At 32.0% G+C, this 13,831-nt stretch overlaps 1 pseudogene; it reads right to left on the minus strand.

Annotated features, from left to right (window-relative positions):
• Window positions 1-6,377: 6,377 nt before the first annotated feature.
• On the minus strand, window positions 6,378-10,276 carry LOC117907828 (annotated as a pseudogene).
• Window positions 10,277-13,831: the final 3,555 nt, after the last annotated feature.

Below are 13,831 nucleotides of genomic sequence, written 5' to 3' on the forward strand. Positions count from 1 at the left end.
TATGAAGGCAGAAAATGATCAAGTTACTGAAAAAGATTATCTTGATCTTCTTGACATTTCAACCAAGGTGGACGAAGAATAAGATAATCAGTTATTCTAATGGGTTAGGCCTATACGCTTGGATGATGAAATTGGAAATCCTGATCCACGAATTGCTGCTCATGCTCAAGAATTTGGAGTTAATGTTGAACGTGTGTTGTCTAAAGAAGTTCACTCTGAAAGTTTTAGAAAAGATACCGAGGATTCATTTCATGCGGCATTGAATTCCCACCAAGAGGTTGACTCTAGAAGTGTTAGCCACAATAGTAGACCTAGTGTTGTAGGTACTTTTGCTTCTGGTTACGATGGTTTAAGAGGTGGAACTGATGATGGAGGTAATAATGTGGGAGCAGATATTTAGGAATGTCAACAAAGTCAATATCCAATGAGCTAATTTACCTGTGAAAATGATTTCACACACTGCACATAAGATGAAGACCATGGCTCTAGAAGAGCTGGTCCAGACATAAGAGATATTGAGAAGCCCTATAGAGGAAGATAACGAACAATGGAACCATATGACGAGAAGTTACTTTTAGGGAGTTTTGAATTTATGAGTATAAGGACTCAATTTAGTGACTCCTCAAATGAGGCTAACGTCTACCCTACTCATGTGATGAGTTATGTTCAACCTTCAAGTTCAACCAATGAAGAGTATGGTATGCCGAGTTACTCCCCTTCCACAAGAATGTCATACCAAGTTTCATATCACATGGAAGGAGGATTTGACATTAACACATGGGTGAACCTTGAGTATCGTATCCATGTAGAGGTAGTGGGTAGGACTCAAGAATAATATATGCATGGCATGTTAGAATTTTTAACCAATATTATTGAGGCTCATTGAGTTGGTACCAATATTGTCTCCAATAGCAAGACAGAGTTCCTTCATCTACCTATTCCATTGAACCAAATCGATCCTCATTTTGGTACTAAAGGGACATTGCAATGTAATGTGTACAAATTATAGATATTTAATGAAATGAAGTATTTTATGTAACTTCATAATGAGTGTACAATTACAAAATTAACATTTCTTATAGATTGACATGATATAATTACATCTAATATCGTAAATTATATCATACATATATCAAATTCTTTAATAAAACAACTTTAAAATGTCTATTATACTTCTAATTATATTGTTATGAGGTTTTTCATGCATTTTCATGAGTTTTTAACAATTTTAGGTCTACTAAATTTTTTTCCTAAAATATTTATCGATATATCTTTGATATATCCATAAAATCGAAGTACTGATATATCCATGATTACTGATATTTTTATCCTTGGTTTTAACTAAAGTATAACAAATTTTTTATTGACTTAAACTAATCCAACTTAATATTAGTTCGATTCAATTTAGTTAACTCAATTTAGACCAAAATAGTGAGTCTATATGTTTTTTTCTCCACATTGGCCACACAACCAAAATTATCAAATTGTTTTAGACAAAAATAAAAAATGTTACAAATATTACAATTAAATTTTTAAAAAATAATGTGTAGGAGTAGACTGGTGGGTTATTTTCTTATTAGGAGTAAGTTAATGAGTATTATTATTGACACATTGGGTGCTTGTGACTTGAAATTATATTAGATCATCATTATTAAGTCCTCAAGTACAAGGATTTTAAATTTTAGATCATGCTTATGCCATAAGAAAATTTTAATTTGTAATAAAGCCATAGGAGTTAGACTCCAGGCCTCTAACACCAAACTGTAGCCCAACTAAGTTGGCTTTGGATGAGCATGGTTTGACTCACAAAGTCTTAAGATTCTCCACAACACTCCAAAATCCAAGCAATTATATTTGTCCCACTCCCTTACTACTTGGGTTTGTTTGCCAGTCCACTTTTAGTAAGTGATCTAGGTTGAAGCTTTCATAAGCCAAATACAAACTAGTTTGATCTCTAGTTTCACTACGCTATTGAAATAGAGTAATTCAAGTAGAAAGAACCAATGGTGTGTGCATGTCAAGTTTTGCTATTGGGGAGGTTTACAAATAGTCTTTTTCTAGTATAATTTGAGACAACTGCTAGTGGAGTTGCCTATGAACTATTATCTAAGGCTAGTTAGGCTTATCTATCAAATCATGCAAAATGAAGATTTGGGGGCCAAATGAAAGTAACCAAGTTTGAAGTTGATGGAATTGCTTATTAGCTCAATACAGAGGTTTGTCTCAAGCACCTTCTCACTACAATGCTTCAAGTGGATTAACTACATGCACGAACTAAAGACTTCCACAACAAAGGAAATTTTGCAAGAATAATCTAGAGAGCTACTACAAAAGAGAGTGGTCTTATAAACATATGTAATTAATTGTGCATTAATTAAGTAAGAAGGCTTCTAAAGTTAGATAAGTTGTTTAGAATTTTTAAGAGGGAATTTTTAAATATCACATAATTGACCTAAGAGATGTTTACCAAGTTCTATCACGATGATAAAGTATTAAGGAAAAACTATATCACCAAAACCTAGTTGTATTTGATAAGAATACTTACTACATTTCTATTAAGAAAGAAACTATCTAGTGCTAGAGGACAAGTTGATAGTTTTAGTTCATGAAGTTTTCACTGCCCAAGCTAACATCAAAGGCTACACAAAAGGGACATCTTGCTCCTTATTGAAAATTCCATTCAATTGCAAATTTACCACATCAAGAATGCTCCATCTTCTGTAATTTTCTCATACCCAATCCACAATACTATTATTATAGCTGTTCAACACACTTTTTTTTGTTTTTTTTTTAGCTTTCTAAGATAATTTGTCTTTGGTCATAGCAATAGTTTCATTGGTGTGTTAGATTCTCTTATAGGTAATTCCTCAAACATGTAATGTCTTCATTGTTGCTATTAAGTCTTGTAGTATGAAACAAAAAATTAAAATTCTTGTATTGAAAATCAAATGGAAGCATAGGAATTAAAAAATGCAAACACGAGAAACATCAAAGTCCAATTACAAAGAGTAGCATCAAATTTTCCATATCTACAAAATTTGGGTGTTTATATTTCTAAAAATGAATATATATATATATATATATATATATATATATATATATATATATATATATTATTTTGAGTTTTGGCATATTTTGGTTCATTGAGAGAAGACCTACATCTAAAAAAATCAAGGTGTGATGTTAAGAGAGAGGAATTCAATCCATACCTAATATGAAGACATGGATTTGAACACATTGACTAGATTTGAAGAATGCAATGCATCCATAGGAACTTGTGTACTAGAAGAGGGTTGGTTTTTAAGGGCATTGGAAGGTGCTTGAAGTAATGGTGGTAGCTGTTGAAAGGGTCGATGGTGGTGGCAAACCATAGTCACTAGTGAAGAGGAAGTTAGGTGAATTGGAGACTCGGTGAAGAAGATAATGTGAGCTTGACAAAATTTCCTCCATCTTTTCCCTTATCTTTCTCTCTTATTTTCCTCACTAATTTTTAAGGAAAGTAAGAGGAAAAATATTACAATATTTTCTTTAGTATTTTCCTTTATATTTTTTTCCATCATATTTTTCATGTCATCCAAACTAAGGAAAATAACTTTTCATAGTATTTTTTTCCTTTCCCTTGCATTTTCTGAAAAACCAAACACAACCTTTATAAATAAAAATTAATAACTACAACAAGATAGTATATTCTTCCTCTTTATTCTTGCATTTCTACACTACTACTCTATTTTACATCATATTTTTACTACATTCTTCAATCAACATTTCTCCCTTTATATAGTTATCTTTACACCAATTCATAAGATAAGAAAGAAGAATGAACCTTATGGCAAGGTTGGACAATTGATGGCAACTAGTCAAGGATAGAATTCAACTTTTGCTTGTCTTTTTTGGCATAGGCAGCAACTTGTGGACCCCTCTTTAGCATGAAAATGGTTAGAATATGTTAAGCTCTCTTATTAGATGATGTGTCAACCATACGACAATCATAGGGTGGGGGATATATAGTAATTATGCAAAATAAATAAACAAATAATAATTGGTATCCAATTATATAGAAAGACATCTTCCAAGATTTGATATAAATCTATAAAAAAAATAAGAGGAAAAATATATTTTTTTATATAAAAAAAAAAAGCATATTAAACATAAAAATAGGGACTTAGTAATAAAATAAAGCAAAAAGGTAAAATTAAAATCAAATATTAAATATGAATATAGTTTAAGTATTAAAAATATTATTATTTAGGTTTAATCATTGGGTTTCCTAGAGGAGATTTAAATAATAGAAAGAGATATTTAATTTACAAACTTTGTGTAGAGATAGGATAAATTTTATTCTTTTTTTTTTAAAAAAAATATCCTATCTCTGCACAAAGTTTGTAAATTAAATATCTCTTTCTATCATTTAAAGGAATCATTGAAATGATTGCATGAAATATTTATTCCATAGCCTAAAATAATGATATTGGCATTATATATACATGTGTGTGTGTGTGTGCTTACTCGAATGATAGGCTGATTTTTAGCCATAATAATAATAATTGTATTATTGAAATTAAAAGGTTGTTGTCCTCTAATTTTGATTTGAAATACATGGGTATTTCTAACACTAAGAAAGTATTTATTTTTTTGACTGAATAGAAAAAATTAAAATATCTGATTTTTTTTTTATTCAACTAAAACTAATTTATTGATATCAATCAACATAACTAAAGTGAACTTATTATTAATAGGTTTAGTTTAGTTATGTTGGGTTGATATCAACAGGTTATTTTTAACTAAATAGAAAAAATTGAATATTTTAACATTTTCTATTCAATACAAAAACAAAAACAAACACTATCAAAGACCATGCACAGGGAGTAATCTGGATCCTCACTTGCTCTTTGATTTTAATGCATTGAATTTGATGTTACCTTAAACAAAATTATATTTTGTGTCTTGTCTTATGAGTGTATAACCATTCCTTATGTCAAATTTTAGATAAAGAACGAATATTGGAGATTGGAGTTGTAAGAAATTAAGAGATACTAATTTTAAATATGTAACAAAGTTCTATAATCACTTCAATCCATGTTTTAAATTTTGTATTTCTTTCTAATATTAGAGAAAACTTTTTCTTTCTTTCTTATAAATTTCAATTGGGAATTATTTAAAAATAAATAAATAAAACCCTTCTAAATATTAAAAAATAACACTTTCTTATAAAAATTAATTAGGTGGATAGTAAGGTCAAATTCGGGATAGCTTCATATTTTTTCCTTTAAATGAAAATTAAAATCAAAATTAAAGTAATAATCTTTAAGGGGTAATATTGATATTGTAAAAGTTTTGTTAAACATGAAAGAACTTCTATAATAAACAAAAATAGAATCATAAAATTCTTATAAGAAATAACATTTTTATGACTTCTATGTGAAACCTTTTTTTAAAGTTATAAGTTTTTTTAAAAAAAAAATAATAATTAAATAGGTATAAAAACTTTTATTTAACTCTTAAAAATCAATCCAAATAAAATTTAAATACACACACACACACACACATATATATGACAATCACATTTAAAAATCCCAAAAATCACTTAAACATAATTTCTAACTTCAATCAATTGTAGTAGCTTAGTTAATTGTTAAGTTTCTTTTCTCTAAATCATAAATTGAAATGATCAATCATTTGAATCAATTTTTTACTTGTTATTTAAATTTAAGAAAGTAGGAAAGGGTTTACTATGATGTAAAATAAAAAATAAAAAATAAAAAATGAGGGTTGAAAAGTTAAATAACTAAAAATAGACTTGGAGTTCCTTCGGTGTGAGGTTAGACTCAATTTGTCCCCATGAAATGGAAATGGATGATTTTTTTATTTTTATTTTTCACTTTTTTTCCTTCTCCTTTATCTTGGTGTAGATCTTGTGATATTGTTACTAAAATAGGAGGTAAAAGTATAAATTATATATCAATTATTTTAAATTTAGGAAAAAATGCTTATTTTAATTTGAAATAAATAAATAGAAAAGAACTGATTTTATCTCCATTGTGTAAGACTACATAAAATTTTTATTATTTGCAAAAGATTTTGAGATGTAAAATTAAAAATTAAACAAACCATTTCATGACCTTTTTAGATCATAGTCTAATTTTAAAATATTTGAATAATTCAATTTCTCTTTTATATCTATTGTGGATATGGCATTGGGAGGATTCTTAGCATTGTAATGGTCTATTTAATGAGTTGATCATATTGAAATTAATTAACGTTGAAATAGGAACACAACATAAATTTCTCTTTTCATAATCAAAGACTTCCATGGCAAATTCCACCATAGCATATCTCAAAGATTATTCTACAATATTATCTTTATAGACTTTTAGCAATCCAAGAAATTGACAAATTATATAATAATCCCATATAATATTCTATAACTTTACATTATGATTGTTATTTTAATACAAGAGGAATACTTAGTCAAACAGAAAGTTGAATAATGCAAACATTCAATGAAAATATACCATGTTAATTCTTTGCAGCTTCAACATGGTGGCATGTCGGATGGCGGAGGCAACATTTCAGCTTCTAGGTGTTTACCATTTTTCACTATGAACGCAGTTTCCATGCCCCAAGTCAGATGGCGTTCTACATGGCAATGCATGAACCACACTCCTACAACAAAGAAAATATACCAACATTACACCTAACTTATTGCAATATTAAGAAAAATTATTTCCTTGGTAAGCAGGTTGGCAGTTTCAAGGGTTTTTTTTTTAAATTCACATGAGTGCTTGCAACATACCAGGGTTGGATGCCTCGAATCTGATTGCAGCCCAACCTTTCGTAGGAACAGAGATGGTATTCTGAAGGGGAGGATCCACCAGATTGTAGTGCAATGGGTCCTTATTTTTATCGAAATTCCCAAATCCCCATCCAACAACATAGAAACTGTATCCATGGAGATGCATGGGGTGGGTTGTCCCTGCAATCAAGCTTGTTCCTTGAAAAACAATCTCCACTGTGGAGTTATACTCGAGCACCCTTACTTCTGTTCCGTTTTTCGGCGTTTGATACTCTAAGGGAAGAATATCATTGGTAAAATCGAACACCAGTGGTGGAACACTTGGAAATTTATCTCCATATACACCACTGATGTTATAATAGTAAGCTTGCAGTATGTCAATTGTAGGGGATTGGAAGCTTATGTTGTTTATACTTGCGGCGAACCGCGTCCCATTGGGCCCTCCACATGAATTATTGGGGCATAGGAACGAGTTCATAGAAACAGTGTAAATCAGTTTAGTGCTTGGGCTCAATGGGACATTGCAAGGATGTTCCGCATCTGCTAAGCTTCGGAGGCCGGCCATGACCTGAACTGATGCATTTGTGTCATTGTATGCAGGAAAATCAGGTAAGGAGGGAGGTGAAGATGGAGTGTAGTATCCCTGTACTGTACAATAGCTGTGGTGGTTGTATTATCAAAAGCATTAGGACCTGCCGGAGCACTGGAATAAGTTTTAGCTGCCATGTAATAGTGATCCGGGTGTTGGTTAGCTTCTAGTAAGACATCGTAGGTTTGGCCAGGATATATTGTGATATAATCTCGTGTCAATGGTTTCGTGTAGCTACCATCTGTTCCAACCACTGTCATTTTATGCTTGGCAATGGAGAAGAAGAGAGCCTCATGTAAGGCAGCACTGATTATGCGAAGTAGATAGGTCTTTCCATGATCTACCGTTAGCTTGAATGTGCCTGCAATTAGAAAGAGAAAGTTTAATATTTATGACTAGCGAAAAGAAAAAGAAAAAGTTTCCATGAGGATCCACCAATTATGAAGTGATTAGTGGTGTAAATTTGGCTCCATAGTTCAAAGTTATATTTGGACTAGCCTTTTCTTATGTGTTAAATCATGGCTCTACCATCCTTATAGCTATATTCCTCTTTTTTAACATTAAGCTTTAAATATGTTGATGTTAATAAGAAAAAGTAATATGGTCAACAAACAAGAAAATGAAATCGTGTACAATTTTAAAATGGGAAGTTAAACTTAGTTTGTACCTGATTTTGAGCATGGAAGTAGATCACCAGGTTGTCCATTTATCAAAAAAGAATCAGAGACATTGGGGTCAGCTCCAGTTGCAAGCCCTTCATCTCGAACTACATTCACATCACTCTTCCACCATTCTCCTGCATTTCAATAACTTCAATAATTTTAGATTTCGCTTTGCTGGTTAATCCATAATATGTAAATTAACCTTTAATAGTAACGACACTTGTACCTAATATGATGGGAACTTCTGCATTAGGTTTGGGAAAAGGATACTTGGTTCCATTCTTGGGATAGATGATTATAGCTCCATGAACGGTGGCTCGGGTCCAATCACTGTGAGCATGCCACCATAGAGTGCCTTCCTCAAAGGAAAGGATGATCTTTTGGCTAAATTTTGACCCTGGTTGAATTGGGCATTGTGTGATATACTCGGGACCATCTGTCCATGGATATCTAGGCATGCTCACCCCATGCCTGCCAAACAAGAACTATATGTTAAAACTAGTACTAATTTTTGGACTAACACAAGATGGCATGCAACAATATTTTGTCATAGTAACAAGAGGCATCAACTGTACATATTTCAATGGAATTGAAACAAATAACCATAAACTATTGTTTAAATTTGACTTTATTAGCAAAGCAATATATTGTAGCCCCCTCTTAGAAATAAAAGAATGTATGTCACGTAGGCATGCTGTCAGTTGCTATTGTTTTTTGAGATACCCACAAGACCTACCAGTGAATGGTGATATTTTCTTTTCCTTTGTTATAAACGTCAACAATGATCGTCTCTCCTTTCTTAGCATATATAGTTGGTCCTGGAAATTGTCCATTTACTGTTAAGATGTTCTTGGAGCTACAAAGCCTTGTATATGAAGCTTCCTTCACCTGCAACCAATTAAAAGTTAACCATGCAACCTCGTCCCTAAAGACATATTAAATCATGAATAGTTGCATCGATCCATTCATGCAAGTGTATAACCAATTAGAAATTGATAGCATGCATGAATGACTCAATGACATAGGGTACCCAAGACCCCATGGGGGTCATATGGTGGAAAATGAGAGTAATACTACTCCCTGAATATTACGATCATAAGGTGGTGTTAAGGCTAGAATCATATATAGTATTTACCACAAAAGTGAGCCGACGGGTTGAAGCTTGGCAATAGATGCCACCACCAAAAAGTAGAAACGCTAAAATTTGCAAGAGGAAAACCTTCATGATCAGCCACATCTTCTTTGGAAGAACAGCTTCTCTTGTCCTAAACACAACTCCTTCAATTTTCTTACTATTTCTAATAGCACGACTTATCTGCTCTTTGACATGAATAGATGAATTCTTAAAGGTATTTATAGAGGCTGGAGAAAACCAAAACTAGAATTGGTGAAAGCTGAACTGCAACTTTTATGGCTGCTGTCACCTTCTGTGGGCGCCCAACAGCCGGTTTCTCCCGAACTTTTGCTGTATTTCTTTAATATATAATTCATAATTTATTCAAGACGATTCTCCTGGGGTTCAACAATTTCTCGTCACGTATCAATATGAGAAAAAGTAATTTGAATGTTCTTCCAGGACCAGTTCAATGAGCAGGACCACTATAATTATGATATTTGATCACTTACCAAATTTTAAATAAACCAAATGCCTGAAAATTAATTTCTTACAACTCAGCTTCAATCAGGCTGCGTATCGTGGAATACAAGTTTGACTTTGAGAATTGACCAAGAAATAAATTTAAAATATATGTAGAATACTTTTAAAACTTTGACCTTGCATAATAATTGATAGATTTAAATTTAACAAAAAAGCAATTTAACAATAATAAAAATAATAATAAATAATTATAGATTTAAAAAAAATCAAAATTAAATAATTTATCAAGATTCGACCTGGAAGTGTTCTTGAGATTTCATGGTTCCTTCTAGGAAGAAACCATGCAACCTCACCCCTAAAGACATATTACATGGATGAATAGTTGCATCGATCCATTCATGCAAGTTAATAATCAATTAGAAATTGATAACATGCATGAATGACTCAATGACATAGGGTACCCAAGACCCCATGGGGGTCATACGGTGGAAAATGAGAGTAATACTACTCCCTAAATATTACGATCATAAGGTGGCGTTAAGGCTAGAGTCAGTATTTACCACAAAAGTAAGCCGACGGGTTGAAGCTTGGCAATAGATGCCACCACCAAAAAGTAGAAACGCTAAAATTTGCAAGAGGAAAACCTTCATGATCAGCCACATCTTCTTTGGAAGAAAAGCTTCTCTTGTCCTAAACACAACGCCTTCAATTTTCTTACTATTTCTAATAGCACGACTTATCTGCTCTTTGACATGAATAGATGAATTCTTAAAAGGTATTTATAGAGGCTGGAGAGAACCAAAACTAGAATTGGTGAAAGCTGAACAGCAACTTTTATGGCTGCTGTCACCTGCTGTGGGCACCCAACAGCCGGTTTCTCCCGAACTTTTTCTGTATTTCTTTAATATGTAATTCATAATATATTCAAGACGATTCTCCTGGGGTTCAACAATTTCTCGTCACGTATCAATATAAGATAAAGTAATTTGAATGTGTATTGGTTTTGAATGTTCTTCCAGGACCAGTTCAATGAGCAGGACCACTATGATTATGATATTTGATCACTTACCAAATTTTAAATAAACCAAATGCCTGAAAATTAATTTCTTACAACTCAGCTTCAATCAGGCTGCGTATGGTGGAATACAAGTTTGACTTTGAGAATTGACCAAGAAATAAATTTAAAATATATGTAGAATACTTTTAAAACTTTGACCTCGCATAATAATTTATAGATTTAAATTTAACAATAATAATAATAAAAAAATAATAATTATAGATTTTTAAAAAAAATCAAGATTAAATAATTTGTATCTATCTGTCATTTCTATGTTGGACTTTGGGGCTTAATGTGTAAGATGATCGTAATATTAGTGGACCTTTGTCCACAATATGCTAAAATAAATGTGAAATCCGGCCAATATTGATTTTTGGTAATAGGATGAGAGTTTAGAGGAGGTTGGAATTGATGGAAGGAGTTCCTAGTATTTATAAGGAGTTACTATTCTAAAATATATGGTCTTATTTTGAAATTGTGAGTGTTGATGAGTGTTCAATACTAAACTTGGCCTAGCCAAATTTTAAAAATTCTTCCATCCATGCGAACCTCCTTTGGAGTGTTTTAGTTGTACCTTTTAGGTCATGTGGTCATGTTGTAGTGTCGTAGAAATGACAGGGTAAAAATCTTCATTAACTCTCCAGCCATGATGTTTGTATTTGGAAGGAAGGGAAAAGTCAGCGCTGCTTTCAGAAACAATCCATATGTTTAGATTTCCAAATTTGTGTGTTAGAAGGTTAGAAACAGGTTTATTTTAATCATATGTTAATTTCTAAAGTACAAACCTATACCCATTCAAATATCTTAATAGAAAACCTATTTCTTATGTTGCACGTCAAATCAAACCAAATCATGATTGCAAAATGTTCATAAACATTGATGCAATATTATAAATCATAAAAAAAAATTATACAAATGCATGTCCATCAAAGATACACTATATGCAAGCATCCTCCCCAATTTACTATCATAATAGTCAACCAACATCACATCCAAGGCTTATAAGAATCACTCTATTTTGGCGGCATAAAAATTTTGACCCTCATTTTTATAAAGAAAATAGGAAAAAATTTCGAGAGGGGACTTTGTCCTAGAAAGAAGAATTATTTTCTTTTTTATTTTCTCATCGGGAGAAAGTCTAACATTCACACTATTTATTTTTTTATAATAGTTTTTTAGTAGTTTTAATAAATAATTATTTATTAAATCAGGTCAATCCAGATATTAAAATTAAACTCCAATAAAAGAAATAAATAATTATTTATGTAATTGGTCAATCCAAACATTCAAATCCAGCTACAATGAGGCAATTATTGATTACTAGAATTTGAATGGAATTATCTTTATTTTTTATACCGATGTTTGTTGAACTCTTCAATCCTTATCCCATTAATAGAAAAATGAAATATAACAGCTGAATTGAATACCCATATCACGCTCTCGCAAATCCAGACCAAAAATGCGTTTACATTTGCAAATCCATAAAATGAACTTGAAGTTTAAACATTTCTCATAACATTTTTTATCATGCAAGGAACCAAAGTGTATCTGTATTCTCCATTCCCAGTTGAATCAAACCTATTCCTTGTTCTGGGTCCGTTCCTATGGATTTGTAAAATTTGGTTGAGTCATCCTCTTTTTCTCCCCACCAAAAGTATGCCAAGAACAAGGTTGAGTCATCAGGTGGAAGATCATGGGTTTACAAGACTTCCAACAACTTCAAGGCTGTCTGCAACACTTGGATTTTAAGGTTTGGGAACATTCAAACCTAAAGGTTAGTTTTTAACCCTAAAAGATCAATTTAAAAAAAATTGCTATTGCTTTCGTTGCTTAGATCTAAGATGCCAACACTTTCATAGTATCATCCTGTAAGGATCAACTTCTTTTAATTGAAGAAGACTCTTCCAATGAGTCAAATGAGTCTTCCTCACAGTCATCTTGTGATTGTGTGGAAAATTGTCTTTTTAATATTAAAAGAATAAACGTTATAACAAGTGAACAAAACTTCTTACTAGAATTAATAGATAAGATTCCAGATCCAAACATTCAAAGGAAATACTTAAAAAAATACTTAGAATTTCAAAAACTAGACAAAGAACACAAATCAATATAATTTTAAAATTGTGTGAGAACAATTTTCTAAACCTAAACCAATAGGCATTTAAGACCTTGAAAATGAAATAAGTCCGATAAAACTTCAAATCAATACTATGATAAGTCAAAATCAAGAAATAGAAAGCAAACTTCAAATCTTAGAAAATAATAAGTCAGAAAACACCAAAGATAAACAAGTGAAAGGTGGAGAATCTTTTGAATTGTTTTTAAAAACTATAATTAGGGTGAAACCTCAAAAATGGTATGTCAAAGTAAAACTCTTTATCAAACTTGACTTTTTAAAAGAATTTTTAGCATTAGTTGATTTTGGTGCTAAAGTGCAACCAGTTATAGGAACATACAACCAATTAAACCGATTAGAAATAGGCTCAACCGATTGGGAACCAACTCACCCTTCTTAGGCATCTCAATAATTACATACATTTTAACTAGGCAAAGAAAAAAAACACACCTCAATTGTTGGGCTTTGTGGAGCCTAGTTTTGTTTGATCCGGTTTGACAACCCGACCCGAATAATATTGCATGGCTTTTTAATGGGAGATTTATTGAGGCCTGTTGGGCCCGTTTAGCCCATTGTGGAACCACCTTTTGTAATTAGGGTTTTTTAGTGTGGTAGGGTTGCCATGTTATATATATAGAGAGAATATTGTAGCCGCCAGGTTGTACTCTGTATTCTTCCCTGATAATAGTGATATCCTTGCAACTCCGTGGATGTAGGCAAATTGCCGAACCACGTAAATACTGTCTTGTGTGTGTGATTTTTTTTTCTTTGGCGTTTTGTTTTCTCTAATTTTTGTTTCTCACGGGTTGGGAATTCGGTTTAATTCCCTACAACTAGAGTTAGAGCCTAAGGTTAGGTTTGAGTGGGAGCAATGGCAGAGGAAGCAGGAAAGGCGTCTGGAATAGAAAAGTTTGATGGCATAGACTTTGCGTATTGGAGGATGTAGATTGAAGATTATCTCTATGGGAGAAAATTGCATCTGCCTCTTTTGGGGACAAAACCTGAGAGTATGAAGGC

Source organism: Vitis riparia, chromosome 18 (genome assembly GCF_004353265.1).
Source record: "Vitis riparia cultivar Riparia Gloire de Montpellier isolate 1030 chromosome 18, EGFV_Vit.rip_1.0, whole genome shotgun sequence".
In the NCBI taxonomy this organism is placed as follows: domain Eukaryota; kingdom Viridiplantae; phylum Streptophyta; class Magnoliopsida; order Vitales; family Vitaceae; genus Vitis; species Vitis riparia.